Source organism: Ranitomeya variabilis, chromosome 1, assembly GCF_051348905.1.
Source record: "Ranitomeya variabilis isolate aRanVar5 chromosome 1, aRanVar5.hap1, whole genome shotgun sequence".
Lineage (NCBI taxonomy): Eukaryota > Metazoa > Chordata > Amphibia > Anura > Dendrobatidae > Ranitomeya > Ranitomeya variabilis.
Genome location: NC_135232.1, coordinates 89740157 through 89754516, shown reverse-complemented (window position 1 = coordinate 89754516; position 14360 = coordinate 89740157).

Sequence of the window (14360 nt, the reverse complement as noted above, 5' to 3'; positions counted from 1 at the left end):
CGCCGACCTCATTGCCGACCCCACACAGGGGTCGGGTCGGGTTTCATGAAACCCGACTTTGCCAAAAGTCGGCGACTTCTGAAAATTGCCGACCCATTTCGCTCAACCCTAGTGAGCATTACTATGTGGGGCAGTAAGTGTTATTGTGTCAAACAGCAGGTGCAGTAATAGGGACACATACGGCAGCAGCGATTCAGTATTGGGGTATTAGCAGGATGAGGCATTTTTGTAGGTTGGCAGTAGATGAGGACGGTGCTAGAAATGTGAGAAGTCAAATGTGTCTTTGTTGTAATCTCTGCAGATTAGTCGTGGCTGGAAGAAGTTGTCATGACGGTCTGAGCCAGATAGAAAAGATGGGAAAAGTCAATGACTCCATCAGAAAGAACATCATTTGTAATTCAGCATTGATAACTATACCGTAATTACTTGTACGTTCTGCAGGACAGGTGTCTATCACTATGTCACCATATGGCGGAGACCTGGAGACGATGTAGGCAACACCATGAAAAAGGTTCATGTCACTCTGGTGACAAATTTGGCATCTGTTTTTGGCACATTGTGTCACTTGTTAAGCCATACTATTTCTTATAATCCATGCCCATTTTCAACGAGGTCTCCCCATTAGACAGACAAGTCGTAAAAACGTCTAAGGCTACGTTGACATTGCATTTTAATCTACTGTCAGTGGCTCCATCAGAATCTTGTTTTCCATGGCACAGAGGTTTGCACTGACATGGCCAATGATTTTAATGATGCTGTGTACCTATGTGCTTTGTCAGACATTATTCTCAGTAATATCCGCCTATTTCAGATGGGCACCATGACTTCTTGCCTTAAATAGGCAGATACTGCAAAATAGAGTGAACATGCTGGGAGATGAGGCTTGCAGTGGGAGGAAAGAGGCAACTCTGATGACCAAATGGTGGGCAGTGAAGAAACAGGGACAACTAAGCAGTGATATAAATTTTGCTTATTTTTTAAAACATTTTGCCTGCCGTTTATGGTGGACGTGCAAAACGAATTTTCAAAAATCTGTATTCTCAAAAATGAGGTTAGGTCCATGGAAAAAAAAATATCTATCGAAAAACATTGGTCCGAGTGCTGTCTGTTTTTTCACGGACAGCTCTAGGACCGTCCCAATCAGGGCACCTTGATGATGGTGGGATGGCTTTTATGCTATTTTTGATCAAAAACAGTATTACTGAGAACCCTGAGTTAATTAAATGCACTTGCTTTTTATTTATCTAGTTACAGCAGGGTTTTTTGCACATTTCGTTTCTTGTAGTTTTTGTGTGCTTTATGGCCAATGTGAACATGCGTTTATGTGCTGCATGTATACCAACTTAATCCAAGCTCAATTTTTGTGTTTTTCTTTGTATTTTTGCATTCTATGCAAGCCGGGGTGTGGCCTCCCTTTCCTGAGCTGGTAATTACATTTCAAAGCTTCGCCAGACTGGTGTCCAAAGATTGGGACCCAGTCCTTTTGTCTGCCCTTCTTCACACTGAGGTCAACTCTGACACATGGTAAGGTTTTTAATATTAGACAGCTTAGGACTGTCCCGATCAGGGCACCTTGATGATGGTGGGATGGCTTTTATGCTATTTTTGTTCACATTGGCCATAAAGTGCACAAAACCTATAAGAAACAAAATGAGCAAAAAACCTGTGAATGTAGTCTTATAGAGCAGTTATTTCGTAGCATGGAAATATTCTCCATTCTAGTCTTTTGCATTATGGTCATTGGAGAGAAATAAACAACCGCTTCGGTGTAATTTCTGTATAAATGTGGTTCGATCTATCAGCTGCTGTTGTCCCAGTCATGTCATATACATTCTGCTGTAGTCCAGTCTATTGACCTTACCATCTTTACAAATCATTAAAACAAAAGGACTCGCCAAATATATTGCTTCCCTAAACTAATACACAGCGTTAATTAAGGTCAATACAAATTGTCTCGATTTCCCCTAATCTCATTGATGACTTTCCAGAATCCGTCAATATGGTAGTAATGCAATTTCATTTGTTGAGCCTTCAGTTTAGCAGAGCTGAATTTTTAACCAAACATAATGAACATCTTGTTCAGCACATTGCACATATTTGCTTACAGCTTTACAAACATAGGTTTTATAGATTTAACACAGATCATTTAAAGCACTGAGTTTGCATTACTTGGGAATGGTCAGACACTGTGTTCAAATTCCCAGTTTTAGGCTCCTGGGAGCTGATTACAGGGAAAAGTCTGAGATATGATTTCATTCACACACAGGCTCAGCATTTATTAAAATAAAAAGAAATGTGACTTTGTGGACATAAGAATAATCTTTTCAATTAAAATTGTTTGCATTTCCTAATGTAAAAAAAGAAATATAACAATATGTTTTAGTAGCTTAACACCAAACTGTCGCAATGGGCATTTCCTAAACTTCCATAAACTGTTTCATAAAGGAATTAGCATTCATGAATACACCATATTGCTTACAGCCGCTTAGAAACAATCTGCTGCCCATGGATCAGTGGTGTGAACATGGGAAAGAAGCTAGCACTTAACATGCCACCCCAGCTGTAGGGCCGGACTGGCCATCTGGCAAATGCCAGAAGGGCCTGTCTAGTTGTGGGCTGCCTCAACAGGTCACAGGTATCATTAGAAATATTGGTCTTGTAGTAAATCTTGCTTTCTCCATCCAGGGTAATATTAGTAGTAATATATCCCATCTGGTGCTTAGGAATGGAGACAGCCTGGGCTTGTGTGATTTCAAATGCCAAGGCTGAATTTCAGCCCCAGTCCGTACCTGCCCAGCTGCATACACATTTGAAAGCATTTAGTACATGTGCAAGTGTAAGGGGGTGACCGATGCCGTTGTATGCCTTCCCCTCTTTAAACAGTGTTCACATTAAATATATGCGGTTCCACAGGGTTTATAAACATTATTACTGTAGTCATTTGCTGTTATTGTAATGTGTATGTACTTTACATGTATTGTGTATAGGATCAGGGGCAGAATAGAAGGGTAGCAATAGCATAGGAGAATAGTGGAGCACACTAGAGATAGGGTATGAGAGTGAGTGCCAGCACCAGTATAGTTAATGTAATGCTGCCGCAGCGCAGTATGCACAGCCTCCACCAGGGGGAGATGGTGGAGGAAGGATGATAATGTGTGCAAAACTGTAAAGCGCTGCGGAATATCTTAGCGCTACATAAAAATAAGATTATTAAAGGTTGTGCTAACAGTGTAGCACCACAGTGCAGCAGCGCAGATGCCACTAGGTGGTGAGAGAGAGTGGTCAGACAAGCCAAGTCAGTAACGGTCAGGAAATGCAGTACCAGAGGAAACAGCAGCAAACGTGGTCAGATGCAAGCCAGAGAAATCAAAGCCAAACAGGAACAGAAATGCCAGAGACGTGAGACAGACAAACGAGTTTGAGGTCAAGCCGGGTCAGATACCAGAAGGTCAGAGTACAGGGAACAAACACTAAGTCAAGCGGGGTAGCAGGAGTGGGAAAGCATAAGGACTGAGCAAACGGGCAGAGGACAAATCAGGGAATAACGGGGTCAGCCGCTCAAGCCTTGGCAGGAACTATAATTGACGCTGTCTGCAGACAGCAGCGAGCAGAAATAGCCAAACAGATCCCAGAATGAGGCAGGGGAAAGTTAACCCCTGCATGACCGGGCCAGAGAGAGCATAGCAAGAAACAAACCCGGGCCTGGATCATGACAGATAGCATAAGGGGTTTTCCAGGTTGGGAGGAGTTACAGATGGGTGTAGTGCAGTGTATTGATAGATAGTGAGGAAGCTTCCTGTATTGTGGGGGAAGTGATGTAGCAGAGAGAGAGAGCCGACAGATAGCCGTGGGGGTGAAGTTGCTGAGGCAAGAAGGGACCCCAGGCTGAGCAGTGTGCAAGTGGTCACCATCTTATGCGGTAACCATTCCAAGGAGGATCCAGGGCCTATGGCCGGGACAAAGCAAAGCTGAGTGCACCTTTTAACTTTTCCTATTGAAACCAGACAAGGGGAATGGGAGGAAGTTGGTGGACCTAAGTACACGGATGCGCAGAAGGGAAATAAGAATCTGCAGGAACAAGATTGCCGGGAGAGAGAGAGATTGACAGAAGAGGCAGGAATTGCTGGGTGAGACAGAGATTATTGGACGAGACAGGGTTATAAGTGTCTTCTGGAAGGAAGTTGTCACAGAAGGCAAGGAAAGCTCAAAGAATGCCATTGTGTGTGAACTGTGCTGCATCTGTAATAAGAACCCTGTTGTCTTGTAAACTTGAACTGTTAAGTATGGACATGGAGTCTGGAGTTGTTTGTGCAATCCCGGAATTGGAAGTCAGTAATATTTAGCCAGAGGGAATCATGGTGTTTACTGTAAGTGTCCTGCTGGGCACATTCCACATGCAACAGATGGGACATTATTTTTCCTGTATGGGCTGCCAGGGTGTGGGACCACCACAGCCCCTCACCATGACTACTGCCCTGGCCACCTCACATAAGTACAGGCAGCAGAATCTGTCGCGGCGACCAAAAAAACGTAATTCTGGCGTTTCGATTTTTTTTCTCTTTACGCCGTTTAGCGATCAGGTTAATGCTTTTTTTTATTGATAGATCAGGCGATTCTGAACGTGTCGATACCAAATATGTGTAGGTTTGATTTTTTTTTATTGATTTATTTTGATTGGGGCGAAAGGGGGGTGATTTAAACTTTTATATTTTGTTTATTTTTTTCACATTTTTTTAACTTTTTTTTTTAACTTTTGCCATGCTTCAATAGCCTCCATGGGAGGCTAGAAGCAGGCACAGCACGATCGCCTCTGCTACATAGCAGCGATCTGCTGTTCGCTGCTATGTAGTAGAAAATCAGGTGTGCTGTGAGCGCCGACCACAGGGTGGCGCTCACAGCTGCCGCGGATCAGTAACCATAGAGGTCTCAAGGACCTCTATGGTTACAATGGAGAAAAATCGCCGACCTCTGATCATGTGACGGGGGTCGGCGATGCGCTCATATCCGGCCGCCCGGCTGGATGCGGTAGTTAAATGCCGCTGTCTGCGTTTGACAGCGGCATTTAACTAGTTAATAGCGGCGGGTGAATCGCGATTTCACCTGCCGCTATTGCGGGCACATGTCAGCTGTTCAAAACAGCTGACATGTCCCGGCTTTGATGTGGGCTCACCGCGGAGCCCTGCATCAAAGCAGGGGAGCTGACCTGGGACGTACTATCCCGTCCGAGGTCAGTGAGGGGTTTAACATAACTAACAAATAATGGTGCACTCCATAGCGATACAGCATGAAAACATGAAATATCTGAAATTTGAATAGCCTTATTGCTCTAGATAATAAGAAAAAATGGAGATACCATAATTTGGCTAATTCATACATGCCCAGCAGCCATCGACAAGGAAATCTCCTGTTGCTGGGAACTTATCCTGTTGTGAATCCTCTCCTAGGCTGAAGCCTGCATTTATATGGACAGACAGGATCCTGCTGAAATTAAAACCAAGAACCAAAAACCAATCACCAAAGCAACGGATACACCAATGAGACCAGATGGATCAATAATAATTTTTATTAATGTTTAGCAATGATACAATATATGAAAACTGATAAAAATACAAAAAATCACAGAATATTATTAAAAAAGGTGTATGGCATGAACGGTATATATAAAAATAAATATGCAGGTACCCTCAAGCACAGTACCAAAGATTATAAAATATATATCTGTGCAAGGTATATAATTTCCCCTATTTCCTGAGAATTGTAGTAAAATCCAATAAAAATCAAGTAAAGAAATTAATAAAAACTCCAAATATATTGTGCAATATGTGCAAAATGTGCAAAAAATATTTAAGGTGCCAATAAGAAAGAAGTTGATATTAGAGAGCAGGATTTCTCCTGTTCTGCACAGTGTTGCGCCCACAAAGTGCAAAGTGCTAAGAAGAATTCCCAGGAAGCTCAAAAAACCATATATATAATCGCTATTACCTTGGGGTACCAAACCGTCCTGCATACACACACGCCCACGTCCTGTGTATGCAGGACGGTTTGGTACCCCAAGGTAATAGCGATTATATATATGGTTTTTTGAGCTTCCTGGGAATTCTTCTTAGCACTTTGCACTTTGTGGGCGCAACACTGTGCAGAACAGGAGAAATCCTGCTCTCTAATATCAACTTCTTTCTTATTGGCACCTTAAATATTTTTTTGCACATTTTGCACATATTGCACAATATATTTGGAGTTTTTATTAATTTCTTTACTTGATTTTTATTGGATTTTACTACAATTCTCAGGAAATAGGGGAAATTATATACCTTGCACAGATATATATTTTATAATCTTTGGTACTGTGCTTGAGGGTACCTGCATATTTATTTTTATATATACCGTTCATGCCATACACCTTTTTTAATAATATTCTGTGATTTTTTGTATTTTTATCAGTTTTCATATATTGTATCATTGCTAAACATTAATAAAAAATTATTATTGATCCATCTGGTCTCATTGGTGTATCCGTTGCTTTGGTGATTGGTTTTTGGTTCTTGGTTTAAGTGGTTTCCACTTCTTTTCTTCAAAAGACACCCTGGTGAATAAATGTCAGTATATTCATGATTATTGATACATTTATAAGTATTGACATATAGTCTGTTTACGATTGGGTTGTTTGTTTGTAAGTTTTTTCTGAAATTAAAACCACCATAGGCTGATGGGTGGTTGAATATTGGATCGAACTCAGGTATGGTGTAATTTTTCGGCATCGACTGAGGAAAGAATCTGACGTGCACGTCCCCATAGAATAATATTGGCCTGAGTGCGACCTAATGTTTTGTTGGATTGCAAATGGTCATGTGCTCGAGTCCTTACAAAAAGTGATTGCTGAAAACATCATATTTTTGGAATACGAATCGTTCACAATGTGACAAAAGAAGGCGATTCAATGACGATAGGTGTCGGTGAAATTCCATCTTTTGGCCGGCTTATATTATCTTCAGCACAATTTCTGGATCCAGGCTTAGATGAATGCCGTTTACCGTAGCTCCCACAACTCTTCTCCAGGTTGCCGAGTGTTCAGATGCTTAATTACACTTTATAGCGGCTAGTTGGAGTATTATTAACAGACATTTCAGGTGCTGAACAATCGCATTTGTCTTGGGTTATTCCACAGAGCTGGATAAGACAGCGCTCTGTTCTAGAACACGGCTTGTTTGTTCTTGCGTTTCATTTCCCTATATACTGCTCTTCTCCCAGATAAAAAGAATTATTATAAACATTACGCGCCTTTATGGTATAACATAAATGAAAACAGCCTGGCTAATTTAATTCAGATTTCTCTTTTATCATACATTGATTTATTTAGCACCATTAACAACATCACATTGTGGAATGCTCATTCTTGTACAGGGAAAAGCAACAGTAATTAATCATTTTTATCATGCTCGCATTATAAATGAGTTTGCATTGAAATGTGCTCTTTACAAGGTGTTTGTTATGCAGATACTCATCATGGTTATAGTTCATCCCCCACCTAAAGTTTTTTATTATACCGCTATGTGGCTTCAATTTTGGTTCATTGATTAAAAGTCTTGCTGATCTGTAGGTGGTGGTCTCGATATCATTTCAGAGACTGATTATTTTAAAGGAAAACCTCATTAAAAATTGTAAAATCTAGTATGACTGCATTATACCATCTTCTTTTGGCCAGTTTTACATATTTTCCATTTTCATTTATTCTGTGTAGTGCAGAACGATCTGTGGCTATTTGGAAATATCAACAGTCCATCCCTGCAAAAAAATATTTAATAGTGTTTTCTACGATATCACATTGATGGCCTATTCATAGGATAGGCGAACAATATATACAGTGGCATGTGAAAGTTTGGGCTCCCCTGGTCAAAATTACTGTTATTGTGAACAGTTAAGAAAATTGAAGATGAAATGATCTCTAAAAGGCCTAAAGTTAAAGATGACATTTCATTTGCATTTTAGCAAAAAAATATATATATACAGTACAGACCAAAAGTTTGGACACACCTTCTCATTTAAAGATTTTTCTGTATTTTGATGACTATGAAAATTGTATTAACACTGAAGGCATCAAAACTATGAATTAACACATGTGGAATTATATACTTAACAAAAAAGTGTGAAACAACTGAAAATATGTCTTATATTCTAGGTTCTTAAAAGTAGCCACCTTTTGCTTTGATGACTGCTTTGCACAGTCTTGGCATTCTCTTGATGAGCTTCAAAGAGGTAATCACCGGGAATGGTTTTCACTTCACAGGTGTGCCCTGTCAGGTTTAATAAGTGGGATTTCTTGCCTTATAAATGGTGTTGGGACCATCAGTTGTGTTGTGCAGAAGTCTGGTGGACACACAGCTGATAGTCCTACTGAATAGACTGTTAAAATTTGTATTATGGCAAGAAAAAAGCAGCTAAGTAAAGAAAAACGAGTGGCCATCATTACTTTAACCCCTTAATCCCATATGACGTACTATCCCGTCAAGGTGACCTGGGACTTAATTCCCAGTGACGGGATAGTATGTCATATGCGATCGGCCGCGCTCACGGGGGGAGCGCAGCCGATCGCGGCCGGGTGTCAGCTGACTATCACAGCTGACATCTGGCACTATGTGCCAGGACTGGTTACGGACCGCTCCCGGCACACTAACCCCCGGCACACTGCGATCAAACATGATCGCAGTGTTCCGGCGGTACAGGGAAGCATTGTAGGGGCTCCCTGCGTGCTTCCCTGAGACCCTTGGTACAAGGCGATGTGCTCACCTTGTACCGAGCGTCTCCTCCCTGCAGGCCCCGGATTCAAAATGGCCGTGGGGCTACTTCCGGGTCCTGCAGGGAGGTGGCTTACCAAGTGCCTGCTCAGAGCAGGCGCTGGTAAGCCAGGAGCAGGGCACAGTGCTGTGCAAAGGGTCAGATCAACAATCTGTCACTATACAGTGATGTCCCCCCTGGGACAAAGTAATAAAGTAAAAAAAAAATTTTTAAATGTGTAAAAAACAAAACAAAAAACAATTCCTAAATAAGGAAAAAAAAATATTGTTCCCATAAATACATTTATTTATCTAATTAAAAAAAAAACAACAAAAGTACCTATAAAACTGTCCCACTAGTTAACCCTTTCAGTGAACACCGTAAAAAAAAAAAAAAACAGAGGCAAAAAACAACGCTTTATTTTCATACCGCTGAACAAACAGTGGAATAACACGCAATCAAGAAGACGTATATAAATAAGCATGGTACCGCTGAAAACGTCATCTTGTCCCGCAAAAAACGAGCCACCATACAGCATCATCAGCCAAAAACTAAAAAAGTTATAGTTCTCAGAATAAAGCGATGCAAAAATAATTATTTTTTCTATAAAATAGTTTTTATCGTATAAAAGCGCCAAAACAAAAAAAAATATGTAAATGAGGTAACGCTGTAATCGTACTGACCCGAAGAATAAAACTGCTTTATCCATTTTGCCAAACGTGGAATGGTATAAACGCCCCCTCCCAAAAGAAATTCATTAATAGCTGGTTTTTGGTCATTCTGCCTCACAAAAATCGGAATAAAAAGCGATCAAAAAATGTCACATGCCCAAAAATAGTACCAATAAAAAGTCAACTCGTCCCGCAAAAAACAAGACCTCACATGACTCTGTGGACCAAAATATGGAAAAATTATAGGTCTCAAAATGTGGTAATGCAAAAAATATTTTTTGCAATAAAAAGCGTCTTTTAGTGTGTGACAGCTGTCAATCATAAAAATCCACTAAAAAACCCGCTATAAAAGTAAATCAAACCCCCCTTCATCACCCCCTTAGTTAGGGAAAAATAAAAAAATTTAAAAAAGTATTTATTTCCATTTTCCCTTTAGGGCTAGGGTTAGGGTTAGGGCTAGGGTTAGGGCTAGGGTTAGGGTTAGGGCTAGAGTTAGGGCTAGGGCTAAGGTTAGGGCTAGGGTTAGGGTAAGGGCTAAGGTTAGGGCTAGGGTTAGGGTTAGGGCTTTGGTTAGGGCTAGGGTTAGGACTAGGGTTAGGGATAGGGCCAGGGTTAGGGCTAGGGTTGGGGCTAGGGTTGGGGCTAGGGTTAGGGCTATGGTTAGGGCTAGGGTTGGGGTTAAGGGTGGGGCTAGGTTTAGGCTTGGGGCTAGGGTTAGAGCTACAGTTAGGGTTAGGGCTGGGGCTAAAGGTAGGGTTAGGGTTGGGGCTAAATTTAGAGTTAGGGTTAAGGCTAAAGTTAGGGTTAGGGTTGGGGCTAAAGTTAGGGTTGGGGCTAAAGTTAGGGTTTGGATTACATTTACGGTTGGGATTAGAGTTAGGGGTGTGTCAGGGTTAAGGGTGTGGTTAGGGTTATGGTTGGGATTAGGGTTAGGGGTGTGTTTGGGATAGGGTTTAGTTAGAATTAGGGGTTTCCACTGTTTAAGCACATCAGGGCTCTCCAAACGCGACATGGCGTCCGATCTCAATTCCAGCCAATTCTGTGTTGAAAAAGTAAAACAGTGCTCCTTCCCTTCCGAGCTCTCCCGTGTGCCAAAACAGGGGTTTACCCCAACATATGGGGTATCAGCGTACTCAGGACAAATTGTGCAACAACTATTGTGGTCCAATGTTTCTTGCTACCCTTGGGAAAATAAAAATTTGGGGGGCTAAAAAAACATTTTTGTGGGAAAAAAAATTAATTTTTATTTTCACGACTCTGCGTTATAAACTGTAGTGAAACACTTGGGGGTTCAAAGTTCTCACAACACATCTAGATAAGTTCCTTTAGGGTCTAGTTTCCAATATGGGGTCACTTGTGGGTGATGTCTACTGTTTAGGTGCATCAGGGGCTCTGCAAATGCAACGTGATGCCTGCAGACCAATCCATCTAAGTCTGCATTTCAAATGGCGCTCCTTCCCTTCCGAGCTCTGCCATGCGCCAAAACGGTGGTTCCCCCCACATATGGGGTATCAGCGTACTCAGGACAAATTGGACAACAACTTTTGGGGTCCAATTTCTCCTGTTATCCTTGGAAAATTACAAAGCAGGGGGCTAAATAATAATTTTTGTGGAAAAAAATGATTTTTTTATTTTGACGGCTCTGCGTTATAAACTGTAGTGAAACACTTGTGGGCTCAAAGTTCTCACAACACATCTAGATAAGTTCCTTGGGGGGTCTAGTTTCCAAAATGGTGTCACTTGTGAGGGGTTTCTACTGTTTAGGTGCATCAGAGGCTCTGCAAATGCAACGTTACGACTGCAGACCAATCCATCTAGGTCTGCATTCCAAATGGCTCTCCTTCCCTTCCGAGCTCTGCCATGCGCCCAAACGGTGGTTCCCCACCACATATGGGGTATCAGCGTACTCAGGACAAATTGCACAACAAATTTTGCAGTCGAATTTCTCATGTTACCCTTGGGAAAATACAAAACTGGGGGCTAAAAAATAATTTTTGTGAAAAAAAAAGAATTTTTATTTTCACGGCTCTGCGTTATAAACTACTGTGAAGCACTTGGTGGGTTAAAGTGCTCACCACACATATAGATAAGTTCCTTAGGGGGTCTACTTTCCAAAATGGTGTCACTGGTGGGGGGTTTCAATGTTTAGGCACATCAAGGGCTCTCCAAACGCAGCATGGCATCCCATCTCAATTCCAGTCAATTTTGCATTGAAAAGTCAAATGGCGCTCCTTCCCTTCTGAGCTCTGCCATGTGCCCAAACAATGGTTTACCCTCACATATGGAGTATTGACGTACTCAAAACAAATGGCACAGCAACTTTTGGGGTCCAATTTCTTCTCTTACCATTGGGAAAATAAAAAATTGGGGGCGAAAATATCATATTTGTGAAAAAATATGATTTTTTATTTTGACGGCTCTGCATTAGAAACTTCTGTGAAGCACTTGGTGGGTTAAAGTGCTCACCAAACATTTAGATAAGTTCCTTATGGGGTCTACTTTCCAAAATGGTGTCACTTGAGGGAGGTTTCAATGTTTAGGAACATCAGGGGCTCTCCAAACGCAACATGGCGTCCCATCTCAATTCCAGTCAATTTTGCATTAAAAAGTCAAATGGCGCTCCTTCCCTTCCGACCTCTACCATGCACCCAAACAGTGGTTTACCCCCACATATGGGGTATCAGCGTACTCAGGACAAATTGTACAACAACATTTGGGGTCCATTTTCTCCTGTTACCCTTGGTAAAATAAAACAAAATGGAGCTGAAGTAAATTTTTTGTGAAAAAAGTTAAATGTTAATTTTTTTTAAACATTCAAAAAATTCCTGTAAAACACCTGAAGGGTTAATAATCTTCTTAAATGTAGTTTTGAGCACCTTGAGGGGTGCAGTTTTTAGAATGGAGTCACACTTGGTTATTTTCTATCATATAGACCCCTCAAAATGACTTCAAATGTGATGTGGTCCCTAAAAAATATTGGTGTTGTAAAAATGAGAAATTGCTGGTCAACTTTTAACCCTTATAACTCCCTAACAAAAAAAAATGTTGGTTCCAAAATTGTGCTGATGTAAAGTAGACATGTGGAAAATGTTACCTATTAAGTATTTTGTGTGACATATCTCTGTGATTTAAGGGCATAAAAATTCAAAGTTGGAAAATTGCAACATTTTCAAAATTTTTGCCATATTTCCTTTTTTTTCACAAATAAATGCAAGTTATAGCAAATAAATTTTACAACTATCATGAAGTACAATATGTCATGAGAAAATAATGTCAGAATCGCCAAGATCCGTTGAAGCATTCCAGAGTTATAACCTCATAAAGGGACAGTGGTCAGAATTGTAAAAATTGGCCCGGTCATTAACGTGCAAACCACCCTTGGGGCTTAAGGGGTTAAGAAATGAAGGTCAGTCAGTCCGAAAAATTGGGAAATCTTTGAAAGTGTCCCCAAGTGCAGTGGCCAAAACTATCAAGCGCTACAAAGAAACTGGCTCACATGAGGACCGCCCCAGGAAAGGAAGACCAAGAGTCACCTCTGCTTCTGAGGATAAGTTTATCAGAGTCAGCAGCCTCAGAAATCGCAGGTTAACAGCAGCTCAGATTAGAGACCCGGTCAATGCCACACAGAGTTCTAGCAGCAGACACATCTCTACAACAACTGTTAAGAGGAGACTTTGTGCAGCAGGCCTTCATGGTAAAATAGCTGCTAGGAAACCACTGCTAAGGACAGGCAACAAGCAGAAGAGACTTGTTTGGGCTAAAGAACACAAGGAATGGACATTAGACCAGTGGAAATCTGTGTTTTGGTCTGATGAATCCAAATTTGAGATCTTTGGTTCCAACCACCGTGTCTTTGTACGACGCAGAAAAGGTGAAAGGATGGACTCTACATGCCTGGTTCCCACCGTGAAGCATGAAGAAGGAGGTGTGATGGTGAGGGGGTGCTTTGCTGGTGACACTGTTGGGGATTTATTTAAAATTGAAGGCATACTGAACCAGCATGTCTACCACAGCATCTTGTAGCGGCATGCTATTCCATCCAGTTTGCGTTTAGTTGGACCATCATTTATTTTTCAACAGTACAATGACCCCAAACACATCTCCAGGCAGTGTAAGGGCTATTTGAGCAAGAAGGAGAATGATGGGGTGCTACGCCAGATGACCTGGCCTCCACAGTCACCAGACCTGAACCCAATCGAGATGAAGTTGACCAATGCACAGTGACACCATCTGCAGCAAGTTGATGCTGCAGATCTCTGGAGGTGGCCTGAGGATTGTCCTTGACTGATCTCACCATTCTTCTTCACTGCCTTTCTGATGTTTTTCTTGGCCTGCCACTTCTGGCCTTAACAAGAACTGTACCTGTGTTCTTCCATTTCCTTACTATGTTGCTCACAATGGAAATTGGCAGGTTAAACCTCTGAGACAGCTTTTTGTATCCTTCCCCTGAACAACTATGTTGAATAATCTTTGTTTTCAGATCATTTGACAGTTGTTTTGAGGAGCCCATGATGCCACGCTTCGGAGGAGATTCAAACAGGAGAACAACTTGCAAGTGGCCACTTTAAGTAGCTTTTCTCATGATTGCATACACCTGGCTATGAAGTTCAAAGCTCAATGAGGTTACAAAACCAAAAAAAGTGCTTTAGTAAGTCAGTAAAAAGTAGGTAGGAGTATTTAAAACAAGAAAATGATAAGGGTGCCCATACTTATGCACCTGTCAAATTTTGTTTGAATGCAGATTGCACATTTTCTGTTAGTACAATAAACCTAATTTCAAGGCAGAAACATTACTGTGTCCAACATTTATTAGATATATGAAACTGAAATAGCTGTTGCAAAAAAAAACAGTTTTTATAAAACATTAAGCTTAAGATTAATAGGGTTGCCCAAACTTTTTCATATGACTGTATGTAT